The 13232-nt window shown below is 35.7% G+C and overlaps 1 long non-coding RNA gene across 1 annotated transcript in view; it reads right to left on the bottom strand.

Annotated features, from left to right (window-relative positions):
• The window catches only part of LOC132657060 (uncharacterized), a 60294-nt gene extending 47813 nt beyond the window's left edge, over positions 1-12481 (bottom strand). The window contains exon 1 of the long non-coding RNA XR_009594902.1: positions 12398-12481. This is a non-coding gene — a long non-coding RNA (uncharacterized LOC132657060). The remainder of the gene's footprint in view (positions 1-12397) is intronic.
• Positions 12482-13232: the final 751 nt, after the last annotated feature.

Below are 13232 nucleotides of genomic sequence, written 5' to 3'. Positions count from 1 at the left end.
CAGATATGATCATATGTGAGGGGAATCAATTTGAGATAATTCCCAAGTGTGTTTCAACTTATTGTTGATCACTTAGTGAGATTTTCTGTTTTTTCTTCTAGCTCTGAGTGTCTTTTCTGGTCTCTCATACAAAACACTGACTTGGTTGGACAGTCTAACAATAGAGAATAGTGGAGTTAGCTCAGCATTTTAATTATTTATTTAATTCCCATAGAGAATTTTCACTTGCTGGATTCTGTAGTTTGACCCATGTTGATGTCATTGAAGATGGTAATATCTGAATGAGGGATCTGTGGCTCTGTTCAAAAGATCATGCCACTTTTGATGGCTGTCATCTCACTGTACCACATTTTTGTTTGTTTGTTTGTTTGGGGTTTTTTGTTGTTTTTCTCTTCTCAATAGTCATATGTGATGTTTTCTGAAAAACTCTGTGTCTTTTTAATTTTATTGGTATAATGTATTCTTCTCCTGAAGCTTATTATATATAATTTGCCACATTTTTACTCCCGAGTTCCTGGTTAATTAATATTCAAATCCAAGAGATTAGGCCTTCTACCTTAATGACTAACTTCATTGTATATTCATTTAAAATTCTTCTAAACCAATCCAGTAGTATATGTCTGCTTCCAGTTTCAAGAGATAAAATTCACATGCTTGTTATGGGCATTTGTCTAGCAGTTGCCAATGGCTATCAGGACACTTATTCCCTCTCATGAGAATATCAGAAAGAAGGAAAAAATAGTTTCTCCAGTACAATTCTGTAATTCCATTACTATGGTGACATTTACAATGAGACTGGTGGATCAACGGAATCGAATAAAAGACTCTGAAATAAATCCACACACTTATGGACACCAGATTATCAACAAAGATGCCAAAACCATTCAATGTAAAACAGACAGCATTTTCAACAAATGGTGCTGGTCTAACTGGATGTCTACATGTAGAAAACTGCAAATAGATCCATAATTATCACCCTGCACAAAACTAAAGTCCAAGTAAATCAAAGAACTCAATATAAAACCAGACAGAGTAAACTGCTTGGAAGAAAAAGTGGGGAAGAGCCTTGAACTCATTGGCCCAGGAGACAACTTCCTGAACAGAACACCAGTAGCACAGGCTCTAAGAGCAACAATCAATAAATGGAACCTAATGAAACTGAAAATCTTCTGTAAAGTGAAGGACACTGTCCTCAGAACAAAATGACTGCCTACAGAATGGGAAAAGATCTTCACCAACCCTATATCTGACAGAGGACTAATATACAGTATATATAAAGAACTCAAGAAGTTAAACAGCAACAAATCAAGTGATCCAATTAAAAAAAAAAAAAGGAATACAGAGCTAAACAGAATTCTCAATAGAGGAATATCCAATGTCAGAGAAACACTTAAAGAAATGTTCAATGCCCTTAGTCATAAAGGAAATGCAAATCAAAATGACCCTAAAATTTTACCTTATACCCATCAGAATGGTTAAAATAAAAAACTCAAGTGACAACATATACTGGAGAGGTTGTGGAGAAAGAGTACCCTCCTCCACTGCTGGTGGAAATGTAAACTTGTACAACCACTCTGGAAAGCAATCTGGTGTTTCCTCAGACAATTAGGAATAGCGCTTCCTCAAGATTCAACAATACCACTCATAGGCATATACCCAAAAGAGGCACAAGTACACAATAAGGATATTTGATCAACCATGTTTGTAGCAGCTTTATTTGTAATAGCCAGAATCTGGAAACAGCCCAGATGCCCCTCAGTGGAGGAATGGATACAGAAATTGTGGTACATCTACACAATGGAATATTACTCAGCAATAAAAATAAAAAAAAAAAAACAAGGAAATCATGAAAATTTCAGGTAAATGGTGGGATCTGGAAAAGATCATCCTGAGTGAGCCATCCCAGAAGCAGAAATACGCACACTGTATATACTTACTCATATAGACATATAATATAGGATAAACCTACTAAAATCTGTTCCCATAAAGAAACTAATCAACAGGTAGGTCTTTTGCTAAAATGCTCAATCTCTAAAGGCAAAAAGGATGGACATCAGAAAAAGGAGAAAAGAGGGAACAAGTCAGGAGACTGACACAGAGGACCTTTGAAAGGCTTTGTCCTGCAGACTATCAATGCAGATGCTGAGATTTACGGGCAACCTTTGGGCAGAGTGCAGGGAATCTTAGGAAAGAAGTGGGAAACAGTAAGATCTGGAGAGGATAGAAACTCCACAAGGAGAGCAACAGAACCAAAAAATCTGAGCATAGGGATCTTTCTTGAGACTGATACTCCAACCAAGGACCATGCATGGAGATAACCTAAGACCCCTGCACAGATGTAGCCCATGGCAGTTCAGTATCCAAGTGGATTCCATAGTAATAGGAACAGGGACTGTCTCTGACATGAACTGATTGACCTGCTTTTTAATTACCTCCCCCTGAGGGGGAAGCAGCATTACCAGACCAAAGAAGAATACAATGCAGCTTCTTCTGATGAGACCTAATAGACTAGGATCAGAAGGAAAGAAAAGAAGACCTCCCCTATCAGTGGACTTGGGGAGGGGCATACATGCACAGGGGGGAGGGAGAGAACCACAGGGGGGATATAAAGTGAATAAAGTGCAATTAATAAAGAATTTAAAAAAATTAATGAAATAGAAAAATGAATAAATGAATAAATAAATTAAATACTGAAAATATACCATTATATATCCATGTAATTTAAAGTCTGTCTTTGGTACTTTCTATGCTTTTATCAAAATTCAAATAAAATTGGTAAGTTAAAATAAAAGGCAATAATTATTTCCTACTTAATAAGTACAATTTAAATATTAACTTGTTAAAATTGTTTTTTTCTTTGAAAATTTCATATGTATTATAATCTGAATATCCTTTCCTTATTCTTTCTTATCTCTCTCCCAATACTAAAAATTCTCTCTTCTCCCTATCAGTTCCTTTCCATGATTGATTTTCATCCTTTTTGTACGTTAACTTATTTTAAGTAAGGCTTTCTGTGAGACCATTGCATTTAAAATACCCACAGCTGGGATGCCTAGAGAATAAAATTTTATTCATATAAAGAAATTTAAATTTAGTTAAAAAATTAAAAAAAAAATTAAATACCCATTGGAGTCGTTCACCAGCAGCATAAAAATGAACAAATCCTTCTCTACTTGAATTAATCAGTAGCAAACAATTCAGGCTTGCGTACTGGTGTATGCTCAGGTCCTCCTTCTCCCTCCGTGCCTGACTATTGAATGGCTTCTTCTTCTGCAGAACCGATGCTGGCATCCACAGCTGTGGTGCTAGGTGTGTTCACGGTGATGACGTTGTGCTGCACATGCATTCCATAGTTTATGTACATGCTATCTTCTACACATAGCATTTCAGTGTGATCATAGTACAACTTAGATTGCTTGCTTATTGCTTAGTAGTCCCTCCTGTCTCGAGGACATGATTAATTTTAAACCAAGTCTACAAATGTTCAAAAATGTATTCAGAGTACTCTACTAACAATCCAATCTAATTTATTGATACATTTTCTCAAGGCATGGCTTTTTAAAATACTTCAGTCTCTACACTAATCCCTTAAGATAACAATAAAGCAGGCTTATAATTGTCCCTTGATAAAGGGGTGACTTCATTGTCTATACTGTTAAACTAAGATTGCCCAGATAAGTGTTTCTGCTATTTTCAGAGTTGATACTATAAGAAGAAAGCATTGTTTTTATCGTTTTTCAAATGGATGCTATCTCAGATATGGGCTTCTTTTTCTACCAAAAATATGGATACAAAAGCTATATGGGACAGGGCAAAACCTAAACTTCAGTGAGCATTTAACATGAATAGAGATTATGAGTTCACAAGAGCTTATAAGAATTGGCAGCACTTTAAGAAAACAAAATGTTGAGAGTAGCTTTATCAATATACATTAATGGAATTATAATTTTCAAACTTCTCTTGAAAGGACAAGAAAACAATGTTTTAGTTTCCATTCTGTTCTCTGGATGAAGATGGCTTTATGTATATTTTTACCCTTTGTATTTCCAAACATTTTAGAACAGCGTTATTGATCTTTCTTCTCTCAGTTCTCATGAACTGCGTTCCCTGGGAAACTACAAATAACCCTCCTAGGACTTTACTAGTGCCTGCCTACTCAGTAGACCTAGCATTACTCAGCTTTAATGAGACTGAGTCAGGTCCACAGGCCTGCTGATTTTCATTTAGGTAATTCCAAAGCCCTAGTCACTGCCTCTCCAACCTCAAATTATGAATCCCAGACCAGAGAGTCGCCACAGAATCAGTTTAAAAAATAAAATAAATGAAGAAATAGTAAGCCACTTGGGAGTTCTCAAGTAAATGATTTGGCCAAGATTTGCTGTATTATAGAGCAGGACTCTGCAAATTGCCTTAGGAAAAAAAGAGATTATAAATTTTGTAAGCCATAAGATATATGCTGTGTAAGCTTAGAATCAGTCATAGCTATGCACTTTTTCGCAATGGATAGAGATGTTTTCCAACAAAATACCACTACAAAATGTTCGTATTCTTGAAAGTAATGATTTAATTTTATTAATTGATGTACATCCTAAGCTATTTATGATTATCTCAGGGTTTGTATATGTTTGTATGTGTTCCTATGAAGAAATCTTATCTTTACTCATGTTCACTTGGTTTGAAGAATTTATTTTATAAGTATTCACAAAATTATGACTAAATAAATAATAATCTATAATTAATCCTCATAAAATTAGATTAGCAGTAGTGCCCTATGCAATTAAAATTGTTGATACAAATTTAAATTTATTCACATTAGAGGGTACAGTCCATGATGTCAAGGAAGTTGTTGTGGCAGAAGTGTGAGAGAAGTAGTCACTGTGTGTGACGTAAGGAAGAAGAGAGATGGATGCTGGTGCTCAGCTCACTTCCTTCTAGTAGGACCCTCGCACACAGGATAGTATAGGGTGGTTCAGCCAATCTTATGTAATCCAATCTAGAAATTTTCTCATAGTCATACCTAGAAGTTTATTTTCTGACTCTAACGCCTTTTAAGGTTACAATAGAAGTTAATTGTCACTATTACCTTAATGTAATATAATAAAAACAGTACAGACTTAATGGCTTATGATTACAGATATTTGTATTTTATAATTTTACAGGTTGACTTTCCATTAGTAACCTGACTGTGTTCAGTGTTGAGGATGAAGTACTTTCTGGTTGGCTTGTGGCTCTTTGCTCACCTAATGCAGACGGGAGGACTCATAGATTTTCACCTGTAAGAGATACATCACCAAGGCATGAGCATTTTCTAAGGCTGGAGCCTGAAGTGCTGTCACATGGAGAAGATGGTATTCAATTCTGTGAAAATTAACAGAAATTCTGTCTACAACAGGAAGCAGGGTTAGAAGGCAGCCAATTAACAGGAGTCTATTTACATCATTACAGGTTGCTTACTTGTAAAGAGAATATAATTTATAAATTTTAGTCTCTATTATCTTATTTGTATTAGGATCTCTGTCAATATTGTCTCTGCATAATTTGATTGATCTAAAGATTCACAGGATTATTATTCTACATCTATGATTTTTTCCAATAGTCTCCTAATATGCTCACATACACATATGTGTATACCTGAGCTGAATGTATAGCTCAGTAGTGTAATCATGCACCTGTATGGTTTGTGCTTTAAAAATGATATTCAAAGTCTGAACACTAAAAAGTACAAATAAAATTATTGCACATAGTTTAGTTTATTCCTTAGAGTAAATGAAAATTAAACAAAATAAGTAATGTAAAATACTACTTTACTTTTAACAGATTTTAGATAAAAAGTGAGGAGGAGCCTAGAACTCATTGGCATAGGAGACAACTTCCTGAAGAGAACACCAACAGCACAGGCTCTAAGAGCAACAATCAATAAATGGGACCTCATGAAACTGAAAAGCTTCTGCAAAGCAAAGGACACCATCATCAGAACAAAATGACAGCCTACAGACTGGGAAATGATCTTCACCAACCCTATATCTGACAGAGGGCTTATATCCAGAATATATATACAGAACTCAGGAAGTTAAACAGCAATAAATCAAGTAACCCAATTAAAAAATGGTGTACAGAGCTAAACAGAGAATTCTCAATAGAGGAACATCCAATGGCAGAGAAACACTTAAATATTCAAGTCCTTAGTCATCAGGAAAATGCAATTGAAAACAATCCTAAGATTTCACCTTACAACTTCAGAACGGGTAATATCAAAAACTCAAGTGACAACCCAGGCTGGAGAGGTTGTGGAGAAAGAGTAAGCCTTCTTCACTGCTGGTAGGACTGGAAACTTGTACAACCACTTTGCAAATCAATCTGGCACTTTCTCAGAAAATAAGGAATAGTGCTACCTCAAGATCCAGCTATACCACTAGTAGGCATGTATTCAAAATATGCTCAAGTACACAACAAGGACATTTGTTCAACCATGTTTGTAGCAGATTTATTTATAATAGCCAGAATCTGGAAACACCCCAGATGTACCTCAACTGAGGAATGGATAAAAAATGGAATACTAAGAAATTAAAAAACAAGGAAATCATGAAATTTGCAGGCAAATTGTGGGAACTAGAAAAGATCATCCTGAGTGATGTATCTCAGATGCAGAAGGACACACATGGTATGTACTCACTAATAAGTGAATATTAGACATATAATATAGGGTAATCATACTCAAATCTGTACATCTAAAGCTAATCAAGAAAGGACTCTAGGTAAGATGTTCAATCTTCATTCAGGAAGGCAAAGCAGATGGACATCAAAAGAGGTAGAAAACAGGGAACAGGAAAGCCTAACACAGAGGGCCTCTGAAAGACTCTACCCAGCAGGGTATCAAAGTAGAGACTCATAACCAAACTTTGGGCAGAGTACAGGGAATCTTATGAAAGAAGGGGGAGATGAAAGATGAAAGACCTGGAGGGGCCAGGAGCTTCACAAAGAAAACAGAACTAAAAATCTAGGCAGAGGGGTCTTTTCTGGACTGATACTCCAGCCAAGGACAAGTCATAGAAATAACCTAGACCCTCCTTACAGATGTAGCCCATGGCAGCAAAATGTCCAAGTTGGTGTCCTAGTAAGGGGAACAGGGACTGTCTCTGACATGAACTCAGTGGCTAGCTCTTTAATCACCTCCCATTGATGTGGGGTGGGGCAGCCTTACCAGGCCACAGAGGAAGACAATGCATCCACTCCTGATGAGAACTGATAGGCTAGGGTCAGAGAGAAGAGAAGGAGGTCCTTTTCTATCATTGTCCTGGGGAAGTGTCATGGGAGGAGAAGAGGGAGGGAGGGTGGGATTGGGAAGAGATGAGGGAGGGGGCTATGGCAGGGATACAAAGTGAATAACCTGTGATTAATATAAAAAATAAAAATGATTATAAAAATAGATTAATTAAAAATAAAATAATACTTTAAATATTCTGTGTATTTAAATGTAAACTTATAATTTAAACAATGATAAATGCCCAAAAACATGATATTGTCCTCTAAAAACATTGTAGTATTAGTTTTATAACAAGAACACAGTAAAAATGTTTTTGTTTTGGGCTGAAGAAATATTTCAGTGGCTAAGAACACTTTCTGCCCTTCCAGATGACCTGAGTTTGATACACAGCACCCACACTGTTGGCTTACAACTACTTGTAACTTCAGGTCCCAGGGGTAGGAGGCCATTACCAGCAATGTTTGTATGTACTTACCCACAGAGACATACGAGTGTAGGAAACAGCAATAGAAGTTACGTTATAAAATACTTATTAGTAGATTTGCTTAGACCACATTAATTAACCCAAGGGGGATTTAGAAAGAAGCATTGCCTCCAAAACTACCCCCAAAATAAATGCTACACTAATCAGGCATGTTGAGATAAGCATGTAAATATCTCTTCACCTGGATAGTGAGCCATAGTTCCTGATTTCCATCCCCAAAATATCTCTGCAGTGGACTGATGAGAGGTGGCAGTGTGGTGTCACAGCCATCATTATACACTGTTCTAACGTCAAATCCCCACACTAATATAGAAAAATATACATCTTCTAGGTGGACAACACAACCCTTAGTTACAACTACAGAAAAAAGGACAATACGTGTACACTTGTAATAATTCTGAAATAATACTCTTAGTTCTTATATTAGTGAAAGCTAGTGTTTTGCCAAATTAATAGCTTCTAAGAGTTATTCTCTATATCTATACCTATATATTATCACAAGGTGTTAGTTCAGTAACAGAGTGTGGCAAGAAATTACTGTTCTAGGAAATAAAACTAGCCTAAGATTTACTAAAAAGAGTATTATCATATAATATCTTGGGCCTCTATTAGAGTTTCTCCATTTTGTTTTACCTGCTTCTCTGTTGTACCCACCAGGGCATTTAAAATTGCCTTCATTTATGACTTTCATTGTACTGTACTGTGTGTGTGTGTGTGTGTGTGCACATGTATGTCTATGTGTCTATGTGTCTATGTCTATGTGTCTATGTCTATAGACGTGTGTAGCATGAGTGTAGCTGCTTCCACATTGAAACACAGACGTTGAGGTAAGCTAAGTCTGTTCTTGAGCAAAGGTCATTCAAAATGGCTCCGGAATGACATATCTCTTATACCCTTCAGATGAGAGCTGTGACTTATAAGTTGACAGGCAGGAACCACAGTTAGCCAGCTGTCTTATTTAGTAAGAGCATTTCCTTCATTTCTAAAGAGAGAATATAGTTTTTATTATAATTACATTTACAGTATAATTATATTAATTTAAATAATGAAAAAATTCAAAACTATTGCCTGTTCCTGATCCTTACAGAAAAAAAATTTATATATATATATATATATATGTGTGTGTGTGTGTGTCCCAGGTAAAACAACTTATTATAATATCCTCTCGTTCTCTGAATGATTTTGTCATGTAATCTTTGAGGTTAAACTTTACAAACAATTATAATTGATCAAAAAAGCTTTACTTTTAGGGAACTAAAATGAAAAATATAAACATTGCGCCATAAGAGTAAGATAGATTAGTATAATTTCTTTAAGCACTTGTCATACAAGTGATTGCTCTCCATTTGTTTAAGCTACTCCGTATGTGGGGGAAAGGAGTTTATCAAAATATTATATATATAAAATGATGAATTATGAACCTATAATACAGTGAAAACATTTTAACTTTGCTTTTATATGTGTGTTTCTCCACATATACATAGTACAGAGAGATTCAAATGTATGATAGATGAAAAGTTTCAGGATCTTTCTAGGAATTTGGGGTTTAAAATTTTGAGTTTTTTCCTATATGACAACTAAAATTTGTAAATTGATACTTTATCCATTTTGTTGTGTGAGATTTTCCGGGGATATGTGTCTTTTGTGCAAAGACAGGCCCTACTCAAAAGTAAAACAAGTAAATGGCATCACTTAAGTATAGTTTAGCAGCATTACTTACTGGAACTCAGGTGAGGATTTGATTATAGGACTATGGATGAGGGGTCACTTACAGAATAGTAGGCAGCCCAAAAGTAGCTGAATCTCTGAAAACCCACCCTAGTATGGATAATGATTCTCTAAAACTGCCTGCAATTTTTTCCAAGTTGTAGGCATTACATGAATAAGTCTTTTCTACTTTGCAGCAAATCTTTCCTGTAGACAACCTTGGAAAGGAAAGGCCTTATGAATCATTCAACTTTTGGGGCTTGAGGTAATTTGTGAAATTCTGTTCTTCCTCCAGAAGGAGGAAGTGAAAATAGTTACATAGCACTCTACCCTCTCTTCTGGTTCTTATATACTACCGCAACCTTAGATTGTTACTTAATGCTTGGAGGGCTTGAAGAGTCATAAAACACAACCCCCACTCCCAATGCCCCCACATGCACAAACACATTTAATTATAATTATAGATAGATAGATAGATAGATAGATAGATAGATAGATAGATAGATAGATAAGTATTGATTTGGGAAATAAACAATCTTCTATTAACATGCTGTAGAGAAGAAATTATTCTTTGAAATTTTCTTTAAGTTACATTGACATTTCAACAATATAGATGTTTAACGATAATAAAATAAAAGTTTGAACAGTTATCAAATAACATACATATATACATATTTGTATGCATAATTTAAGTTTTATTACATAAGCTCTTTGCATTCTGTGATATATAAGGACAATTTTCACTCAAATGTAGATGACTGTCTCAGATGTAAGATAAAATTAACGCTAATGCATTTTTTCACCCATAGTACTGGTGAGTAAACCTACAGTCTCACACATTTCAGCATTAGCTAAAATTCATTCATTGACAAAGTTTTATTTAGTGATTTTTTTTTCATTTTTTAAATTTTTTATTTAACTTTTATTAATTACAGTTTATTCATTTTGTATCCCCCCATAAGCCCCTCCCTGTCCCTTTCTGCATGCATGCCCCTCCCCAAGTCCACTGATAGAGGATGTCCTCCTCTCCTTCTTTCTGATCTTAGTCTATCAGTTCTCATCAGAAGTGGCTGCATTGAACTTATCTTTCAATTTACATATATTACCAAGTGTGATTTTTGGAGGGTTTTAATTGTCTTCTCTATTAATAGAAGGACTATTTAATTGAATAACAAAATATTTTTAATATATTTTAATTTATTGTTTATCTTAATCCACTTACATAATGTGTTTGATACTTTCAAAGGCAGTTATTCTTATGTAAAACTAAATTTTAAATATGGCTTTTAAAATCATTTGAATTATATTTTCAAAAATTAATGATCTCCTAAAAGCTTTAATATGTATATAAACTTTTATAGTAAAATATCTTTCACTACTTTGTTAATTTCTCAGTCATAAATGCCATGACAGATTGTAATAGGTCAGACATTGGTATCTCTTCACTAATATATTTACTTATTATGTATCCACTGTTCTGTCTGCATATATGCCTGGAGGTTTGAAGAGGACATCAGATCTCATATAGATGATTGTGAGTCACCACGTAGTTGCTAGGAATTGAACTCAGTACCTCAGGAAGAGCAACCAGTGCTCTTAACCTTTGAGCCATCTCTCCAGCTCTGGTTCACTAACCTTAAAACACCTTCCTCACCCACAGCCAAAGACCTTGCATACAGAGAACCTAGACTCCCTGTTCAGAGGAAGCTCATAGGCTTCTTAGTTTCCAAGTGCTTCCCTAGTAAGGGGTACAGAGGCTGTCTCTGATATCAAGTCTGATGTTGGTTCTTTGATCTCCTCCACCTGAGGAGTGTAGCCTTGCCAGGCCACAGATGAAGATGTTTCAGCCAGCCTTGATGAGACCTGATAAGCTAGTGTCATATATAAGGGAGGGGAGGTCCTCCTGAATCATTGGACTAGGGAAAGGGCATAGGGGGAGAAAGGGAGGGTGGGTGGGATTGGGAGGAAATAATAGAGAAGGCTGCAGTGGGGATACAAAGTGAATCAATTGTAATAAATAAATAAGAAGTAAAGAAAAGAAAGGCATAGTCACATGTGTAAATAAATTTGATTAATATATAATATTACTGAATTGAAGAAAAGAAGGATAATGTTTTCTTTCAAATGTTCAAATTAACATTTATAAAGTGATCAAAGACAATAGATTGATGGTGTAAAGCTAGTGAACTCTAATCAAAAAGAGACTAAAAGGAGACTAAATATTATGGTAAAAAGTTAAAATACTTGGGGAAATCCCTATTTTAATAAAATATTATTTATCAAATCTTGACCCACCATCAAATATCACCTTTAAGTTTACTAATTATTTTTGAAAACAGAAGTATCCCATAGATATTTTAAAGTGAACATTTGTAATAGATGCTTCCAATGTTAAGTTCCAACTATGTTTAAATTCATTATAATTTTGAAGTTTAGGAACAAACAAACATAATCTTCCTTGAGTGTTTCAAAATAATATAGAATATAGATAAGCTACTATAGCTATAAACACAAACACAGAATCAAATAATTTTGAAGGCTAGTAGTTTATTATTTTAATAAGATGAGCTTAATATGAAATAGAAGCCACATTCCGCAGCTCAAGAAATATCAATGCTTATTTATTTAATTAAATTGCTTGGTACAAATAGGTCTTCTGGTAACACTGGATGACAGCCACACCCTCCTTTGTGCAGAGCATTTGGGATTTACCACAGATAGTTATTTCCAGCCATTTGATTAGGAACAGTAAGCTTATTTTATTGCAATAATATAAAAATTAAATATAGCTTGAATCTGCCTCATATCCTCCCAGGAGCCTACCTTGAATTTTGTCTCCAGCTTGTTACCCCCACTCTCAAATTCTCTTTTATCTACAGGTCTTCTGTCCTCTCCCCAGGTCTGATCTACACCCTCTTGATTCTTTATACCCCCTCTCCTACCTTGTTCAAGCAAAGATGCCCAGTAGCCGAGTCCATAGACAATGAAAAGGACACCCTCAAACTAGATTACTCTCCTGACTGAGGGAGAGGAATCCCAGCCAACCCACAGAAACTTTGACCCCAGGGAGGAGTGCCAGGAGAGGAAACTTTGGTCAGTAGCTATTGCATCAGAGAAGAACCTATTTTTAATAATTAAAGTAAATATCAATTTAAAAGGCCACCCTTAAATTGTGCTCTATAACTTTTTCTTTTATTATAAATTTTTTCCTTCTTTAAATTTTTACCTTATTTTTATTTATTACAGTTTATTCACATTATATCCCTGCTGTAGCCCCCTCTCCCACCCACTCCCAATCCCATCCTCCCTCCTTCTTCTTCCCCTATGTCCCTCCCCCATTCCAATGATAGGTGAGGTCCTGCTCCCCTTCCATCTGACCCTAGGTATCAGGTCTCCATCAAGGTCTCCATGGACTGGTAAGGCTGCTCCTCCTTCAGGTGAAGGTGATCAAAAATGAGTTCATGTAAGAGACAGTCCCTGTTCCTATTACTTGGGAACCCTCTTGGACACTGAGCTGCCGTGGGTTACTTTTGTGGAGGGGTTCTAGGTTATCTCCATATATGGTCCTTGTTTTGAGTATCACAAAAGAGCCCTATGCCCAGATGTTTTTTGGTTCTGTTGCTCCCCTTGTGGAGCTCCTGTTCCCTACAAGTCTTTCAATCTCCTCCTTCTTTCATAAAATTCCCTGCACTCTCCCCAAAGTTTGGTTATGAGTCTCTGCATATATTTTGATACCGTGCTGGGTAGAGTCTTTGAGAGACCCTTTGTGATAGGCAA

Source organism: Meriones unguiculatus, chromosome 10 (assembly GCF_030254825.1).
Source record: "Meriones unguiculatus strain TT.TT164.6M chromosome 10, Bangor_MerUng_6.1, whole genome shotgun sequence".
In the NCBI taxonomy this organism is placed as follows: Eukaryota; Metazoa; Chordata; class Mammalia; order Rodentia; family Muridae; genus Meriones; species Meriones unguiculatus.
This window is presented reverse-complemented; position numbering and strand designations above follow the sequence as displayed.